Source organism: Eptatretus burgeri, chromosome 10 (genome assembly GCF_056783735.1).
Source record: "Eptatretus burgeri isolate ZD-2024b chromosome 10, Ebu_testis_v1, whole genome shotgun sequence".
Classification (NCBI taxonomy): domain Eukaryota; kingdom Metazoa; phylum Chordata; class Myxini; order Myxiniformes; family Myxinidae; genus Eptatretus; species Eptatretus burgeri.
In genome coordinates, this window is record NC_140970.1 from 61,565,168 (window position 1) to 61,585,168 (window position 20,001).

At 45.7% G+C, this 20,001-nt stretch overlaps 1 protein-coding gene across 1 annotated transcript in view; it reads left to right on the forward strand.

The window, feature by feature from the left end:
* LOC147018698 (uncharacterized) overlaps window positions 1–20,001 on the forward strand; it is a 119,388-nt gene that overhangs the window by 85,736 nt on the left and 13,651 nt on the right. Inside the window, exons 14-16 of the mRNA XM_085898638.1 lie at window positions 3,641–3,669; window positions 5,427–5,599; window positions 6,479–6,644. The gene's annotated coding sequence lies outside the window, so the exon portion shown is untranslated. The remainder of the gene's footprint in view (window positions 1–3,640; window positions 3,670–5,426; window positions 5,600–6,478; window positions 6,645–20,001) is intronic.

A 20,001-nucleotide genomic window follows, 5' to 3' on the forward strand; every position in this document is an offset into this window, starting at 1 on the left:
AGCCACTCCAGTGTAGCTTTGGCTGTGTGCTTTGGGTCATTGTCATGCTGAAAGGTGAACTTCCGTCCCAATTTCAGCTGGCTTGCAGAAGGCAGCAGGTTTTCCTCTTGGATTTTTCTATATTTTGCTCCATCCATTTTCCCTTCTACATATGCGATTATGACGTCATAACGTCATAATCATGTCATAACGCCAAGGAAGCTCAACGGATGACAGGATTGAGGAAAAGCCTTCGGGACCCCTAATCTTTGATGAGAGGAGGGAATCCACAGGTAACCTTCCAAGGTCAGATTGCGGAAGTGTGTGTCGGGGTGGCGCTGAGGTGTCGTCCACCAAACGGCGGTCCCTTCAGGTGGGTACCTGGAATGTCCTATCCCTAAGAGAAGATAATCACCTGTCTCTGTTATTATCTGAGCTCAAGCATTTGGACATCGGTATTGCAGCACTCTCTGAGGTTCGGAGACCGGATTGCGGCGAGATCATGGCGGGTGGTCACACGTACTATTGGTCTGGTCACTCTGATGGTTACCATGCCCAAGGAGTTGCTGTAGCTGTATTCAATAACCTGACTCCAACGATAATTGAGGTAACATCGGTCAACGAGCGTATTATGAGACTAAGGATTCGTCACAACTTGGGTGTCATTTCCCTGGTCTCTGTATATGCTCCGACTGAGGTGAGTGATCTCACCATGAAGGATGTATTTTATGTCACGCTCGAGTCTGTGGTTGATCAGTGCCCCAGGTGAGATACGCTTCTGGTCCTGCAGGATTTCAATGCATCGACTGGAACTGATAGGGATGGTTATGAGACGTGTGTTGGTCCCCATGGGTCTGGATTTGTGAAGCAGAATAACATTAAGTTCCTTGACTTTGCAAGACGTCATGGACTTAGGGTGGCTGGTTCATGGTTTCAGCACCCACAAGCTCATCGCTGGATTTGGTATTCCAACACTGGTGGTGTGGCAAAGGAGATTGACCATGTGCTCATTGATGGTTGCTGGAGGATGATCCAGAACTGCAGGGTCTACCAGAGTGCTGAGTTCCTCAATACCGACCACAGGCTTGTTGTAGCACTTCTGAAGTTGCAGCTTAAATCCAAAAGAATGGTACCATCCCAGCCGAGGCTGGATGTTGGCAAGCTCAAGGACGAGAGGTTAGTTGAGGAGTTTGTGAACAGGCTGAGTGGATATTTGGAGGGGTCTGGGTGCTGTGGGGGATCCTGAAGCGTTGTGGAGTGCCTTCAAGACCACTGTCCTTGATGTTGCCGGTGGATGTATTGGGACTCACTGGAGGGCGAAGTAGAATTTTGTCTCTCAAGACACACTGGATACCATTGACCAGAGTCGCAGGGCCAGGCTGAATGTAAGAGCTGAGCTGTTCAGGGAACTGAGGCGTAAAACTGTACGTGCACTCAAGGTGGACAAGAAGGCCTATGTGCGATGAATCTGTGAGGGGGTAGAGCATCACCTGTGGTCAAGTGATTCTCGTTCTGCTTACAGGGGAATTCTTGCATTGCGTTCCTCCAAGCCTATCCCTCTGTGTACTGCAGTTAGAGCAGAGGGTGTTGGGCTCTTGACAGAGGTGTCCGAAGTGAAGGCCCGCTGGGCCGGTTACTTTGAGCGGCTGTACCAGGCTGATCAACCAGCTGTTGAGGTGGATGTCAGGGGTGTTACTATCCCTATCGCTGACCCTCCAATCAACTGTAATCCACCTTCGTTTGTGGAAACACAGGCTGCGGTGAACCGGTTGAAATGGGGTAAAGCTGCCGGTACCTGCGCGGGAGAAGGAATGTTCGAGTCTTCAGGTCCTTGGTGCTTCCAGTCTTGCTCTATGCATGTGAGACTTGGACTCTGACCAGGGATCTGAGACAGACTTAGTTCCTTTGGTACCAGGTCTCTTTGAAGAATCCTTGGCTATCGCTGGTCAGGCTTTGTGTCCAACAAGCAGTTGCTTAGAGAGACTCAAATGAGATTTATTACCTGCATAGCCCGTGAGTGTCAGCTGCGCTGTAGGAACATGTGGCTCGTTTTCCTGATGCTGATCCTGCTCACCAGATTCTTTCAGCAAGGGAACCTCATGAGTGGAAGAAGCCAATGGGCCATCCACATGCCTCGTGGTTGCAGCAGGTTGATAAGCATCTCAAGGAAATGGGGACAGGCCAGGCATCTATCTGCCTGGGAGATGGCCAGATGGAGGCCCCTGGAGAACCGGTGGAAAGTGGATGCAGCGACGTGCTGCTCCTGCACATGCTCCCATACCTGACCTGACTTTCCCTTCTACCTTGAAAAGTGCCCCAATTCCTGCTGATGAACAATCCCCATCATGTGATATCACCACCACCATGCTTCATAGTAGGGATGGTGTTCTTTGGGAGATGTATTGTGTTGGGTTTGCACCAAATGTAACGTTTTGCATTTAGGCTAAAAAGTTCCATCTTGGTTTCGTCAGACCACAAAACTCTTTGCCATACAGCTTCAGAATCTCTGGAGTGGTTTTTTCCATCCTGAAAAAGGGACTCAAGGTGGGCTTTTTTGAGTAATGGGTTCCTTCTTGCCACCCTACCATGCAGGCCAGACTTGTGGAGTGCTTGGGATATTGTTGCCACATGCACACAGTCACCAGTCTTTACCATAAAGGCATGTTCCTCTTTCAAAGTTGCCATTGGCATCTTGGTGGCCTCTCTGATCAGTCTCCTCCTTGCTTGGTCATCCAATTTGGAGGGACGGCCTGATCTCGGCAGGGTCGTGGTGGTACCATGCGCCTTTAACTTCTTAATGATTGTCTTGACTGTGCTCCAAGTGATATTCAAGCCTTTGAAATATTTCTATACCCATCCCCTGATCTGTGCCTTTCCACAACTTTATCCCTGAGATCTTTTGACAGTTCCTTGGTTCTCATTGTCGAGTCTTTGCTGTGAAATGCACTACCCAGCAGAGGAAACCTTCAGGAACCATTGATTTTATTCTGAAATAATGAGGATCACCACAATTTAACACAGGTGGAGGCGAATTAATGGTGTGTGATTTTGAAGGTGATTGGTTACACTTGAGCTCATTTATAATTGCTATTAAGGGGGGTGGACACTTATCCAACCAAGATATTACAGTTTTGTATTTTTAATTAATTTTCTGAAATTTGTAGAATTTGTTTTTCACTTGGAAGTTGTGGGTTACGATGTGTAAATAAACGTGAAAAAGTTTTATTTAATGTAATTTAACTCCAGGCTGTAAGGCAACTGAAGGTGAAAATTTTGAAAGGGGGATGCAGACTTTCTATCAGCAATGTACAAATGTGCAAACATTAAGTGTCCAGTTTTACCCAACCATCCCCTATTTTGCATGAAAATATTGGTTTGGTTATCCTTGTGTTGGCCATGCCAATTTATAAAAACAAAAAAAAGAAGAAAAAGACTGAATGGAGGAATACCTTTCTGAATTTGAGCAAGAAAATCTAGTAAACTTGGAGCAATTCATGTATTATTTAAGTGATGTTGGTATTGTAAGTTCGTTATTTGATTAATTGTTATTGATTAGCCCTGACAGCATTGTGCCAAGGTAGGACATTTATTTACCTTTTCGCTCTCTCGTGTGGATTTGATTCTCGTCCTGACTATAATCTGTCCTGTTGATGTTTTACAGGCAAGGCGTTGCATCACAAAGTGCACACTGTATCCTGGACGAATGTAAAGCAGGAAATCCATGCACAAGCATCAATTGGTGTTTTTTTTTTTTTGTGATCTTATGGTGTTTTTACTTCCACCACCAAAGGTGGATGGAGATTTTGTTTTCACCCTTGCTTTTCTGTCTATTTGTCTGTCTGTTTCTTTGTCTGTCTGTTTCTTTGTCTGTGAGCAGGATATCTCAAAAGGTTATGGACCGATTCTGACAAAACTTGGTGGACAGGTTGGGTGACAATTCGTGACGAGAACGAATTGATTCGATTTTGGTGAAAATCTAGATTTGGATACAATATTGTATTTATAAGCTATTCTTCACCATTGGTTGATTGGGCCAAAAACGATATGTGGCAAGATTGAGGCTCAAAGAACAAAGAGCACAGTGAGAGGGTGAAAAAACAACAATGAACTGGCAATGTCAGGGTAGGACGACATTTGGACTCAACAAGCAAGGTAAAGAACGAACAGAGAAAGATGTGATATATATATATATATATATATATATATATATATATATATATATATATATATATATATATATATATATATATATATATATATATATATATATATATATATATATATGGGGGAAGGAACAGTAAACTGCAAGTAAGAGGATTGGGTTAGGAATGGTTCATGTGGGGAAAAAGATTGTTGGAAAAGATGGGGGATGACATGAGGTGGTGGCAGTGCACTGCCCATTTTAAGCTCTGGAGGGAAGAGTCAGAAACAATAACCTCTGAAATGTGGTTGCTCAGATGGAAGAAGTGAGGAACAAAGCAGTTGAGGTGAGCAATCAGGTTGGATTTTGGAAGTTTAATTAACCAGGAGAGAGTTACTGGAAGAACGTGTGCATCTTGGAGTAGCTTTATGTTTGGAACAAGACTGGGCCAAAGACACTGCCTTCGGCACTTTAGCCTTCACTGTGAGAAGGGAGGGAGGATTCTATTGACAGCAACACATTGGAGAAATGGAGAAAGTCATAAAGCCAGGTATGTAGGTGGCGTTGTTTACTTCGGGCAGTGAGCTGGACAAGCAGAGCAGGATGCTAAACCTTGTTGAATGCCCATGATAATCCAGGGAAATGGTTGAGGTTTCAGGCCTGTGAAAATTGTTGAGAGAGAAGTCACAACATGTTCAGATATGAGAGACCGAGATGGAATCCAAAGTGCCGGTCAGAGATCAGACTGCTTGAAAAGAGGAAGGACTTCTTGACGTCGGCAGCAATTATGGATTCCAACTTTGCTTATAATTGGAAGTAAACTTGTTGGCCTGTTGTGAAAGGATCATTTTATGCACCCTTGCTGTGAATGGGAGTGACGTTGGCAGACTTTCAGACAGACAGGAGGCAGCCAAGGAGAAGGAAAGGGTGAAGATCAGAGCTGTCAAAATCCATCATCGCTGTTGATGTCAAGTCTTTCCTCTTTGCAAACAACCTCATTTCTAAACATATAGATGGGAAAGCAAAGGGAAAAGAATGGGAGACGAAAATGCAGCCATCAGTTGCTTTGCCTTGTATTGTGCCAAGTTAGAGTACTGTGTTTACCTTACCATTTGTGTTTTACTTTTTATAATGAATGAAAGTTTTGAGGTCACCTGCCTAACAATTTCGACATCGGTCAAGTAAATAACCTGAGCGGTTTGTGACACACACCATCAGCCACTGCCTCTCTTGCTCCAGCATATTGCAAAGCCAGTTTTCCTCTGTCATTCCAAGTCATTCCTTGAAAAATCTCAACTACTCCCAGACTACAAGGTCCTTTGCTCATAGATCAATTGAGTGCTGCTCCCCCATCTGTGCTGGCACTCCTGCTTCATTTCTGTCTCACCTGGATTCTGGAGATCCTAAAGCTCTCAACATTATTGGCATCTTCTCTAATGTGGCCAAAACACAAAGCTTGTTGCCCTCACATTGCTGCAGGTTGGTGGTGGGTTTTTTTGTTTTGTTTAATAATCTGTCCTCTGGGCTTGTTTCCTCATCTATCAGTCCTCCAACCCAGCCAAGCTCCTCCAGGATGGATGTCTTATTCAAGTAACCCCCTTCTGATGAAGTTTCTGAAATCCACGTGAACCACCTTTCTTTGCTCTTTTGTTTTTCTTATTTCTACTATTTATGTAACTGCCTACCTGACACCGTTCAATCCTAATCTTCCCTTCAACTTGACTGTATACCACAGTCTCATGTCACCTCCCATTCTTACCTTTGATATTTTCTACCCTCATTTATCCTGCCTATCCTAACCTGTTTACTTGGAGGTGTACTCCACTCCCATTCCATCATTCCCTGGCTTGCTGTATCGACCTTTTGTGCCAATGTTAGTACGTTGCCTTTTAACTCTGTCTCATCGCCCTTCCTTGAGTCTGAATTTTGCATTTCAAAGCAAACCCAAATAAATTTGAGTTCCACCCAAGTTCTCAATGAAAGTTTTGTTCCCAAGTTCCACCAAAGTTCCCAAGTTCCCAAGTACCTGGCCTTATTTCACAATGAAGTGAATCATTGCATCCCACAACTTTGGGACTTGAGTGATTACAGAGCTACTGAACAGGCTGAACATTCTAAAAATGAAACAATTGTAACTGTAGAATTCCATGAATTTCACATTCTTCACATTCGTCTTCTTCTTCGTCTTCCTTGGCGTAATCTTTTTCTTCTTCTTGGAACTTGAAAATGCTGGTGGCATTACATCGTGGTAAAGCTCTTCAGTGCACACGTTTCTTCACTCGAGTATGAAGAATGATGACACGTACAATTACTTCATGTTAATGCTCAAACCATCCCATCCCGTGAATACTGTTACAGTTGTGCTTCTTGAACGACCGACACGGCACCCGACGGGCATGGGATATGAAAGGACCTCCACGTCCATCGGATTAATCAGCGTCTTCAGACACAATGACCGCAGCGGGATGCCGACAGGAAAAGCCGAGCAAAGCTTGTCGATGTTCCACACTCGAAGCATATTACTGTAAGTACGGACCCAATCTACCCATCTAATGGACACACATTAGAAGTTTGTCTAATGACAATTAGACAAACATCTAATGGACAAACATCAATTTACGAAGCACCATGGAGTCCACTACCGATGACCACATAAGGTTTCATCAAAAAGAGGGAAATTATTCACAAGGAAGTGGGGAAAGGGGAAGAAAGTACGGCCACACAGCTGTGATCACAATTCATAATTAATAACTATATACAAGTTCTACGAGGGACCCGTAGAACCGTCAACGGCACGCCCATTGGCCAACACAGCCTGACAGATGATGATGATGATATGTGGTGTGTGCCCATTGGCTGGCGAGTGAAGAAAATTCCACACAAAACTAACATTTCTGGGCTTGTTTACCAGCTGTCAGATGGTCTTGAGCCAGATGGTGATTTATGTGCTTGTTTACCAGCACGTTGGATGGACTCGCGAGCATGCTCGTGGGCATTGACACAGACACTGGGGTGGGGGGGGGGGGCAAGATCTTTCTAAATGCATGCTGGGTGCTCTGTCATTTACAGGAACTACACCACACTTATGTGAAAACGTATTGTGAAATAACTATTCTAATCGATCCCTATTTTACCGCCTAGACAACATCTGAAATGCTCTCCACATCAGAGTTAAACCATAACTCTTCTGTAAGCATATACTACTTACATCATGTAAGATCAGATGGCGAAGAATGACTAAAATATTTTTCGATCCTCGTGGAGGATCTCTAAGTCTTACTCAAGTTGTTGTTCTTGTGGACTTTTTTGTTTCACAGCCTACAGTTTTCATCGAAACTTCCTGAAACTTGGCATATATATGTAAAAATACCCTGCGCAGACAGTAACCATCTCCGATTTTGAAAATTCATCCGAGAAAAAAAAAGTTATGACGTCAAAATATCTCCGCGAATGGAAATCGCCTAAAAAATTATCTCCGAAACTAGGCAAGCTTTTTGAATTGTTAATTTTTTTATTTTTTTTTTGTATACCTTGGTCGAGGCTCGTATGAGAGCTAACACACAACTCACAGCAAGGAGGCATGAGACAAGAGGGGCGGGAGTGGAAGGGACAAAACAGTGGGGAACAGACACATTAGGTGAACTGTGGAAGGGAGAGGGATGGGGATGGGACGGGGAACATGGCGAAGAGAAGATGGACATTTCAGGGACTTTCAGGAAGGAAAGCAGGAGAAATGAAGGAAGTGGGCTTGGGTGGATTATCGGGGGTAGAAAAGATCGAGGATTTGGATGGGGGAAGATAAGAGGTGGTGGTGAACAGCTGTTTTGAAAGCCTGGAGGGAAGAATGGGAAAGAATAGAGTGAGGAAGTTTATTCCAAAGGCGGGAAAAAGAGGAATGAAAGAGTGAAGATGAGCAGTGATTCGTGATTTTGGTAGTTTTACCAGAAGGGGTTGTTGGCGGACCTTGAGCGCCCTGTGGAAATGTGGTGGGGACAAATCGCAGAGAGAGCAGGGGGGCAAGGCTGGAGAGGAGTCGGTAGAAGACAGAAAGACCACCGACCAACCTGCGGTGATTGAGTGAGAGGCCCAAAGACTCAGCTTCATTGCGGGAGATGCCGATGATCTTAAATGCCCTGGTTTCGACAGCGTGAAGCCGAGAAAGGTGGGAGGCAGGAGCACCAGCCCAGAGGGGAGAGCAGTACTCCATCAGGCTACGGACAAAAGCTTTGTAAGTGGTCAGGAGCTCAAGAGGGCCGAGGAAGGACTTAGCACGACGGAGGATTCCCAGTCGGCGACTGGCTTTTGAGGCGAGGTTGGAAATGTGACTTTCCCAGGAAAGGTCATGGCAGATAGTGAGACCTAGAAGCTTGAAAGAAAAGACTTCTTCCAGAGGATTGTTGAGAAAGTGGATGGGGGGGTTTTGTAAACGGTCCTTTCGAAGAGACATAGTGAGAGTGTGAGATTTGTCTGGATTGAAAGACATGTTCCACGTGTTGGACCAGTTTGTGATTTTATCCAGATCTGCAGTGAGTGAAGAAGCTGCTGCTTGCCGGTCTGAGGGATGACAGATGGTACGGCAGAGGGTGGAGTCGTCGGCAAAGAGAAATAGAGGATTTTCCAGAGAGTCCGAGAGATCATTGATGAAAACCAGAAAAAGAACAGGGCCCAGAACGCTACCTTGAGGAACTCCAGCCTGCACAGGAAGAGGGGATGAAAGAACTCCATTTAGGGCCACACGTTGACTGCGACAGGAGAGGAAGTCTGCGAGCCATGAGTGGAGATGGCCTTGAATACCATGGGAAGAGAGTTTGGTGAGTAGGGCAGGGTGCCAGACTGTTTGCGGAAATCGAACAGGGCATTAGCAGAGATGAATTACCGCACATATGATACATCACTATGACGTCATATCAATTTTTATGACGTCATTCCTATTTTTTGACATTTTTTGTTTCACAACCCAGAGTTTTCATCGGATCTTCGTGAAACTTGCCATATGTTTGCAGAAAGCCCACGCTCAGGCAGTAACCATCTCCGATTTTGGAAATTCTTCCTAGAAAAAAAAAGTTGACGTCATAATATCGCCGCTAATGGAAATCGCCGACACCATTATCTCCGAAACTAGGCAAGCTGTTTGAATTTTGTTTGCGGAAATCAAGCTGGGCATTATCACAGATAATTTATCGCAAACCTGATACATCACAATGACGTCATATTCGTTTTAATGACGTCATCATTAAGAGGACGAGGATCTTAGCTCATTTGAGCTTGTTAGTTGAATACATACAAATGAAGAAACTTCATATTGAATTATGCCGAATTGGATGGGTTTGCACAATATGAGGTGAAATGTCCTTGGCACTTGTGAACTTTCAAATTACTTCAAAGAAAGGGATGACATCTTTGCAACAACACAACAGCTGCTGCTCCGGCATGGATCCTCCAAGCTAAGTCCCTTGGGTGCAGGAATAAGCCCTGCTTCACGTCTCCACTTCAAATGCTAATTGCCGTTTTGGAAGGAGAACAGTGCAGGAATCGGATCTGCAGCCAGTATGCTCAGGCTGCATGCAATCTGTCCAGACCATCAGGCCGATCCCACAGTGAGCTTTGCCTTTGAAGGTCTCCAAAAATCACTTCCTGGAGATAAACGTTGCTGTGTGAGCCACCACCATCATGGGATGCCGATTCAGAGAGGAATAGCTTGAGTACTCACAGATCACAAACCTGAAATGTTGTCCCGATTCTAATTCCTCGATCGCACTCCTGGGTTGTGGTCTCAGTTGTGAGGTCATTGCTGTCTGTAACGTTGTGTGCACAAAGGAAATCTATAAATACGGGGGTGGGGTGGGGGGGATATAGCTATCATTTACATTTGTGTGCAAAGTAGAACTGTCTCGTATTTCAAGAGCGACTTTTCTTTCTTTTTCTGGATGTATCATTATCATAGGCTTGAGTTCAAACTTTTGGGATCAATTAATGATACAATCATACAATATTGGTGAATTAAATGGTAGGTCATTAGATTGAGATGCTCACAGTTAATAGTTGCGGTGCTATTGAAGCAGTTTCTTTGAAAAGGTCATACTGGATGGTTTGCCATTGCATTCCAAGAAGTAGTTATGACAAGAATTTGTAATTTGGTCATGGTGCTGGTGATAGCTTGCCTACTCTTAGAGAAGGACACCACCGGCTAATGTCGGCAGATGGGACGCCTAGTTTAACGTCCATCCAAGGGATGGCGCACACATACTGATGAATCACCATGCCTGTGAAATAACAGGATGAGAGTTTATAGCTGGGCCGAGATTTGAACCCAAGCTAGACAACTTGGAAGCGAGTGTGCATATCTGTAGCATATTTTTTGATTTGAAGTACCATGCTCTTTACAGAGCGTGGGTGCTGCTTGGAAAGGATTATACTAGGTGGTTTGTCATTGCCTTCCCAGCGTTGTTTGTCCATGCTCTATCCTTTTTAATTCTCAGCATCAAGCAAGGAAGCAGCATGCTCCATTTTTAGCTTATCTGGAATTTACATTCCAGATAAGGTATTGTCATCGAAGGTCATGCCGATCACCTGACCGGAAGTGTGTCAAAATGGCCGACAGTCAATTTTTGGGAAAATCACATAAATTCCTTCAAAAATCTTCTTCTCCAGACCCACCAGTCAGAAAGCCACCAAATTTGGGTTACAACATGAGGACAAGGTCCTGATGTTAAATTGTGGAGGCCATGTCGATCACATGACTGGAAGTGTGTCAAAATGGCGGTCCTGCAAATTCCTTCCAAAATCATCACCTGATCCACCAGTCAGAATGCTAGAAAATTTGGGTTGCAACATTAGGCCAGGGTAGGGATGTTAAGTTGCCGGTCATTCCAATCACATGACCGGAAGTGTCAAAACGGCCGACTTCGTCAACTTTTGGAAAAATCGCATCAATTCCTATAAAAATCTTCTCCAGACCCACCCATCAGAATGCTACCAAATTTGGGTTAAATCATTAGGACAGGGTCATGATGTTAAATTGCAGAGGTCGTGCCAATCACATGACCGAAAATGTGTCAAAATGGCAGACTTGGTAAATTTTTTTGGAAAATTATGTAAATTTCTTCAAAAACCTTCCTCACCAGACCCACCATTCAGAATTCTACCAAATTTGGGTTTCAACATTGGGCAAGGGCCCAGATAAGCTACAGGTCCAGTGGTCCAATTTTTGAAGTCAGTATTATTTGGCCTTTATCTCAGAGTGGTGTTTATCTCTGGATGGTGTTTGTCTCCACGTGGTATTTATAGTATGACCGGTAGAAAATGTATTTCAAACATTATTTTGTTTCCATCTTCACTGTTATTCTCTTCAGAATAATTTTGATGAGACAGTATGAATCGTAATTTATGCTCCACCGCCTTCCCTTCTCCTCCCCGGCCTTCCCTTCCCCTCATGTCATGCTTACCTCCTCCCAACCCCCCAACTCCTCCCAAACCCCTCCCCCTTCATCCCCATAAAAAATAAAACTCTGGACGTTTCTAAGCATTACAGTTGAAATGCGATAAGCTCTAGAATCTCTTAAACTGAATTGAATTTCAAAATGTAAACTGTGGAATTGAACTTAGCAGCATGTCTGACTTCTAAAAAAAAAAGTGTTCATTTGTCCAATTTGGACATTGTTTGATATTCTGGACATCTCCAGACCCACCTGTTCAGTATGACCTACCCATTCATTCCTTATCAACCGTTTCATTGGTGGGCGGATTGATTCCAAAGTACTCTATTCCAACCATGGAATCGAAAGAACCCGAGAAGTGAACCGAAATCGACGTTGATTCTGAATCATTCCTACTTTGTAGAAAGAAGCATTTTTGGGGGAGAATTTTTTTCATCCCTGTTGGGCATGTTCTGGTTACACACCGCCTGGTGATGTATTAATTAAAAAGGAATACACCCTTGGGGCATCCCGTTTGCATTATAGCAGCAAAAGCAAGTCACTTGCAAACTAAACATGCCCCAAGGGTGTATTCCTTTAAATGAATTGCAAAGCATTTGGAGTTGGCCGGTAAAGTGTTCTGATTGCTTTGCTGATGGACAGGTTTGCAATACATCGACTGATGAAGCTTTGACAACATGTCGTTCATAAGGTCCAGAAGTGCAGATTGGAGCTATTTTGGAAGGTTAAAGAAGGTAGTCTGAAAGTTGCATGCTCACGAGATATTGCTCATCACTATAATATGTTCAATATCCGAAAACATTTGAAAGCCAAACACCAGAGAGAACACCTATTTGTGATGGTTGAGAATGCAGATTCAAAGAAACCAAAGTCTGGAACAGCAACAAGTTCGCTTTCACAATCAACAATTGAAAGCACTTTTGCCCAGGTAAGGCTCCAGTACTCAGCATTCCACTCCCCTCCTTGCTCCACCACTCCTCCTTGCTCCCCCACGCCTCCTCGCTATTCCTCTCTCCCCTCCTCTCTTTCCCATCCCCCTTCTCACTCTCCCATTCCTCCACCACCCCTCCTCGCTCTCCATCCTCACTCCTCTTTCTCTCCCCTCATCTTTCTCTCCCCCTCTCTCTCCCACCCTCGCCCCCCTGCCCCTATCCCTCTCTTCCCCTGCTCCGCTATCCTCCCCTTCTGTTAAGGAGACTGTTAACCCTTTGAACCCTGAGCTCCTTGGACTTTCGAACCTGGTGGTTAAAAAGAAAATGTTGCTGTTTGGGCACGTTTTATCACACTTTTACTCCCCTCACACCACCTTTCCTTCCACTCATGCTGCCTTACTTTGCTTTCCACTCATGCTGCCTTCCCTCTTCCTCCCTTCACGCTTACCTCCTCCCAACCCCCCCCGCCCCTCCACCACCATTGACATCTCCTGGCAGTCTCCACATACTGTATTAACGTGCTGTTTTAACGAACCCCATTTCGTTCAATCCTGCCATACCACCCCCCCCACCTTCTCAAAAAGTCCCACAACCACACGCAAGTCAAGAACCCCTCCCCTCACGCTTACCTCCTCCCAAGCCTCCTGCCCCTCCCCACTTCCCCCACCCCTCTCCCCCATCATTCTCACTTCCACTCATCCTCCCGGAGTGTGTAGCGACATTTGGAGAGGCATCGCTCTCCCAACCACCCCCCTTTCTTCGTTCTTCCCACCCTTCCTAGCTACCCCCCCCCTCCCCCCCTCCTACCTCCCCCACCCCTTCTGCACCCCCCCTTCCTCGCTCTCCCTTCCTCCTCTCCCTCCCTTAATATTCCCACGGTTGTATCTACTCGTACAGTATATCTATACTAATAACAGGCTGTGTATGTGTGCGTGCGTGCGTGCGTGCGTGCGTGCGTGCGTGCGTGCGTGCGTGCGTGTGTGTGTGTCATTGATTGGTATCGACACATGCGGGTTTCAGAATTCGGAATGGAGTCCTCCCAGGGTGGGCTCAAAGTATCCACCTACATTTCGGTAAGGGGTCACGATTCATGGACCAAGCTGTGAAGTTTTCTGTTTTTAAAGTTTTGTTCCGAGGGCTCTCTTCAGGATCGTCATTGAGCCAAGGATGGCTTCCAACTGAAATTCGTTTGTAATAATATTCCCAGGATGGTTTTAATATATCTGTGAGGTTCTTCTTCATCATTACTGGTACAACTTTGGCATTCTTCAGCTTCCAGGATCTTTTCACTTCATTTTTGAGGTCTTGGAACTTGGTCATTTTCTTAATTTCTGCATTGTTAGTACAAAGTCACTGGTATTAACACCTCAATCAGCAATGCCTTCTTTTCTCTTTTTTTTTGTACCTAAGTATGAGATCTGGTCGCAATGCTTTGTTTTCGATGTTCACGCCCAATGGGATCATAAGGTCGTACGTGAGCGGAACTTCAATGTTTTCAGCAATTGTTTTTGGTTCATTTTCCCACAAATTTTCTGGAACTGGAATATCAAAGTTTTTGCAGATGTGCCAACGGATTACTTTACAAACTCTGTTGCGTTGTTGTGTGTACAGTTGTTTTGACACGTTTTTGGTTTTTTTTTGTGCAGACATTAAGCGTCATATGTCATACTCTTTTCTGACCCCACCTCCATCACTCACCTGTCTTTTTTTTCCTCATCCCCTCCACCCTTCTCTCTCACCCTGTCCCCTCCTTGCCCCCCCCTTTTCTAATAAAATGCAGCAATCTCCTCCCACGCCTCTGTTGCTCTCTCTCTCTCTCTCTCTCTCTCTCTCTCTCTCTCTCTCTCTCTCTCTCTCTCTCTCTCTCTCTCTCTCTCTCTCTCTCTCTCTCTCTCTCTCTCTCTCTCTCTCTCTCTCTCTCTCCGTGTCTCTCTCTCTCTCTCTCTCTCTCTCTCTCTCTCTCTCTCTCTCTCTCTCTCTCTCTCTCTCTCTCTCTCTCTCTCTCTCTCTCTCTCTCTCTCTCTCTCTCTTCTCTCTCTTTCTCTCTCTTTCTCTCTCTTTCTCTCTCTTTCTCTCTCTTTCTCTCTCTTTCTCTCTCTTTCTCTCTCTTTCTCTCTCTTTCTCTCTCTTTCTCTCTCTTTCTCTCTCTTTCTCTCTCTTTCTCTCTCTTTCTCTCTCTCTTCTCTCTCTTTCTCTCTCTCTCTCTCTCTTTCTCTCTCTTTCTCTCTCTTTCTCTCTCCTCTCTCTCCCTCCCTCTCTCCTCTCTCTTCCTCCCTCTTTCTCTCTCTCTCCCCTCTCCCCTCCCCCCTCTTTACCATCCCTGTCAGCAAAGAGACTGGCTGTAATTGCAAATACATGTGTATATATCATATATGTATATATATATATATACACATATATATATGTATATGTATATATATATATATATATATATATATATATATATATATATATATATATATATATATATGTATATGTATATATATGTATATGTATATATATGTATATGTATATATATATATATATATATATATATATATATATATATATATATATATATATATATACATACACATATATATTATATATATATACATATATATGTAAACACACACACACACACACACACACACACACACACACACACACACACACACACATATATATATATATGTACACACATTGAGAAATATATATTGTTGTGGTTACCAAATTCGCAAACCACCATTCAGGTCCCTTAGGTGAGATATCTCGGTAAGTATATGTGTAGTTAGGCCCAAACCCGTTGTCTAGTGGGAATACATGTCATTTATGCATGCTGCGACTCTTCAGGATAGCCGTTTTTCTTTTACTATCTTTATTTTGGACCAACCGCCATTATTACCACCACCAACCACGTCTCAACAGTCATCACAACATCAACCACCCACCACAACGCCGCTTCACCACAACAGCCACGACCTTTACCGTCACACCTTGCAACCGTCGCATCGCCACCGTTCTTGCGCCGCTTGTGGGTACCGGTATTGGACTCGTGCAGGGCGCGCGCCGAACAGCGTGTACAAAACCACGGACTTTCCGCAGAAAAACGGATCAAAAACGACTCACGCCCACTTTTGTTCCGTCCAATCGGTGAGCGAGGGGCGATTTGGCCCCGCCTCCAGGGCGTTGGAGGGCGGTCGCTGTATGCAAATTCATGGATCAAAAAGCATTCACGCCCACTTTTTCTCGGGCCAATGGGGAGCGAGGTGAAAGGTCGAAGGCAGGGGGTCAAAGGCGAAGCCACGGGGCTTATATAAGCGGCTGCGTTCGTCAGAAAAGGGTCGTGGTGTGCGTTGGAAAGAGTGAGTTCGGAGTTAAGACTTCGAGTCGAGTGGAAGTTGAGAGGAGTTCAGTTCGCAGGAGGAAGAGTTGAGTTGGAAGCGGAGGAAGAGCTCAGTGCAGTTGGGAGTTCGCGGAGTCGGAGTGAAGAGGACGGAGCTGTGGAGAGGCGGCGGCGGCGAAGGCGGATGAGGGGGTGCTCGCGTCGGATTCGGGGAACTGCGGAGAGAAAGGCCAGCGGCGCGACCGAGGTCGTGGTGAAGACGCTCGTCGCGGGACCCGCGATTTTGGTGAAATCCTCCTTTCCCCGAGCATCAGCAACCCCCTCCTGTTTCCCCCCCGCACTGAGATAGTGCGACAAAAGGGGGCCCCCTTCCCACCCCCTACCAGACACTGTCCGCGAGGCCCGCGGAGTTGAGGCACCACCGCCGCTCCGCGTCTCGTCACCAGACGGGTAGGCCCGACATGGTCTCGGCCCCAGGCCCGCCTACCCCCTCATCCTGGAGGGTGGTTCTCTTTTCTTTTGCTTTGGGAATATGTGTTGTCGGCGCCGTCTGTGAAGTAAAATTGTATAAGTGTTGCCGTGTGCTCGCGCAGTCGGTATTAGATCTGCATTGTCGCATTTGCTTTTTGTCTTCTTCTTTTCTATGTGCTTTTGGTGGAATTGTATATGTGTGCTTTCCTTTCATCGCGAATAAATGTGCTTTATGTTGAACTGTTTTCCCACTTCGCTTCGTCATTTCTTTCATTGAATCCTCATCTTGCTTCACGTAAAGGGTTGGTAGTGGGCTGAATACGCCCGATAATTAATCGAACCGTCGAGGCCGACGATAACACCGCTCGGTTATCCCGATAGTACGGAACGGGTCGCTAAAGTGGCCCGTGTCCGAAGTCGACCTGCGGCGAGGTGCGATCGCCCGGTCTACCCTCCGTGTGGGTACTTAGGTAGGTCGAATTTGGCGAGCAACCCTATCCCACGTGGGGGCCGATTGGCTCGATCGCGGTGAGACCGAAAGGTCCACCTGTGACTGGTTCCCGGCGTTAGTCCGAGAGGGTCACAACTGGATTGTCCGTCCGGTGGGCGACGTGCCGCAATTCGAGTTACGTGGCCGTCAGCACGCCGGCGGGCGCGAATACGTAACAATATATATATATATATATATATATATATATATATATATATATATATATATATATATATATATATATATACACACACACACACACACACACACACACACACACACACACACACACACACACACACACACACACACACACACACACACACACACACACACACACACATACATATATATATATATACATATATATATATATATATATATATATATATATATTGTTATGGCTGTGGAAATTAGCAATATACCATAAAGGGTCCTCAGATCAGTTATGGCGATAAGTATTTGTGTAGTTAGATTTCCCCACCATTGTTTAGAGGGAATTTCCGTGTTCACAGGGCTGTGATCCTTTCAGATAGCCGTTTTTCTTTTCTCAATCATTATTTTGGACCAATAATCCCCCAACAACCAAATCGCCACCACCATCATTTCCAAACAACTACAACTCAAACACCACCACCTTCGCCTCTTTACCTCCACAACCCCACCCCGCAAACATCGCTTCACCGCCATTCTCAAACGACACCCACCAGCAACCAAATCGCCACCACCAACACCCTTCCCAAACCACCGCAGCAAACTCCCACCACTTCCGCCTTTCTTCCACACGTCGTGCCATGGGCTGTGAATGCCTTCCATTTGCCTCGAAAAGTGGATCAGGAATGCTTCACGCCCCCTTTTCATCCATCTAATGGCTGAGCATTGGGTGGTGTGGCCCCGCCTCCGAACCTGCTGTGATCCAGAAATTTGCATATACGTTCCTCCCCCGGCCTATATAAGCGCGAGCACGGTGCAGCTCGAGGGAGTCAAGTGGGAGCAGTGGAGTGGCAGCAGCAGTACGTCGAGAGTCAAGTGGGAGCAGTGGAGTGGCAGCAGCAGTGCGTCGGGAGTAAAGTGTGTCGGTCGCAGCAGTCAATTCTGGAGTCGGTGGAGTGGCAGTCTGGAGAAGTGGGAGACGGGGCAGTCAAGTCTGCAGTGTGTCGGTGTCGGCAGTCTGGAGAATCGGGAGACCGGGCAGTCAAGTCAAGTGCAGTGTCGGCGGGGCAGTCAAGTCGAGTGCAGTGTCGGCGGGGCAGTCAAGTCGAGTGCAGTGTCGGCGGGGCAGTCAAGTCGAGTGCAGTGTCGGCGGGGCAGTCAAGTCGAGTGTAGTGTCGGCGGGGCAGTCAAGTCAGGAGATGGAGCTCGAAGCAGACGGGAAAGGCAGACGGGGAGTGCCGGAGAGAGCTCACCGACCACGCCAGGGGCACGAAGCCAGGCGCAGCTACGCTGACATCGCGGCTTGCCCGCCATTGCACCATGAGGGTACGGGTAAGACCCTTTGGTCTCGTGGACCTGGCCGCTCATCCAGGTTCCACGTGCATTAGGCCCACGGGCTGAGTCTGACTCCCTTGTCTATGACGGGGTCTTTTCTTGCTTTTTCTTTGAATGCGTGTTGTGGCGCCGAGTCCCGTAAGTAAAACCGTATAAGTGACTGTACATAATTGCTTAAAGACGGTTGTAGCACCTTTTGCTTTGTTTTTGTTCTGTATACGTGCATGTTAGTGTTTTGCATTACTGACTGCATATGTGCTTGAATAATAAATGTATCTGTGTGCAATAAATGTGCTTGTCGAACTGTTCCCCATTTCGTTGCGTCCCTTCCCTTGTTTGAAAGTTCCATCTTGCATCATGGAAGGAATTGGTAGAGTGGTGTAAGCACCCGGTAAATAATCACGTCCGTCGGGGCCGGCGATAACACCGCTCGGTTATCACTGAAGCACGGAATTGGCCGCTTAAGCTGTTCGTGTCCTTGGCTGGCCAGCGGCGAGGTACGATCGCCCGGTTAACTACCCGCGCAGGTACTTAGGTAGGTCGAGTTTGGCGAACAACCCTATCCTGCGCGGGTGGCCGATTGGCACGATTGTGGTGGGGTCGAAAGACCCACCCTTCACTAGCTCCTGGCGGTAGTTCCAAGGAGGGTCATGACTGAATTGTCCGTTCCGGTGGGCGACGCGGTCGCGATTCGAGTTGCGTGGCCGATCGCACGCCGGGCGGACCGAAATTCGTAACAATATATATATATATATATATATATATATATATATATATATAAATATATATATATATAAATATATATAAATATATATGTATATATATATATATATATATATATATAAATATAAATATATATATATATATATATATATATATATATATATATATATATATATATATATATATATACACTGTATATACATACGAGGTGTGTTCAAAAAGTATCCAACCTTAATTTTTCGTGTGTAAGCAAATGAAGCTAGGGAGGTGTGGTTTGGTGCACGTATGTAGGTGATCCTAATCCGTATACGTGAATATTTTCCCTCCTGCAGAAGCTGTCAGTCGCCGACAGACGGCCGATGAGTGAGGAAGTGTAAGTGAGCGCCGTCGGATTTTCGTTTTTGACAAAATGACGGATTACTATGGTCTCATCGCCAGTGATCACTGTGTTGAAGAAGTTGGGATCGCTGTTCACAGTCTCCAGCATGTCCTGTGCGATCTCCAAACGGAGTTACTTCTGCTCGATCGTTAGCAGCTTTGGCACAAACTTCGCTGAGATTCTCCTTAAGCCCAAATCCTCAGTCACAATGGAATGAATGGATCCAATGCTGACGCCCGCCTCGTCTGCAAGTTCTCTGATCGTGATTCGACTATCCTGCATCAGCAGGGTCCTTACTTGGTCAATGATGATCTCATTTCAGGATGTTGAGGGCCTACCAGAACGTGCTTCACTTTCCACTGATGTGCGACCATTTTTGAAGTGGTTGTACCACTCTTTTATCTGTGTGGTGCCCATTGCTTTGTTCTCAAAGGCCTGTTGAGTCTTGCGGATCATTTCCACTTCGCCAAGCTTTACACAAAATTTGAGGCAGTAGCGTTGTTCAAGTTTTTCCCTCATTTTGTCAAAAACGAAAATCCGACGGCGCTCACTTACACTTCCTCACTCATCGGCGGTCTGTCGGCGACTGACAGCTTCTGCAGGCGGGAAAATATTCACGTATACGGATTAGGATCGC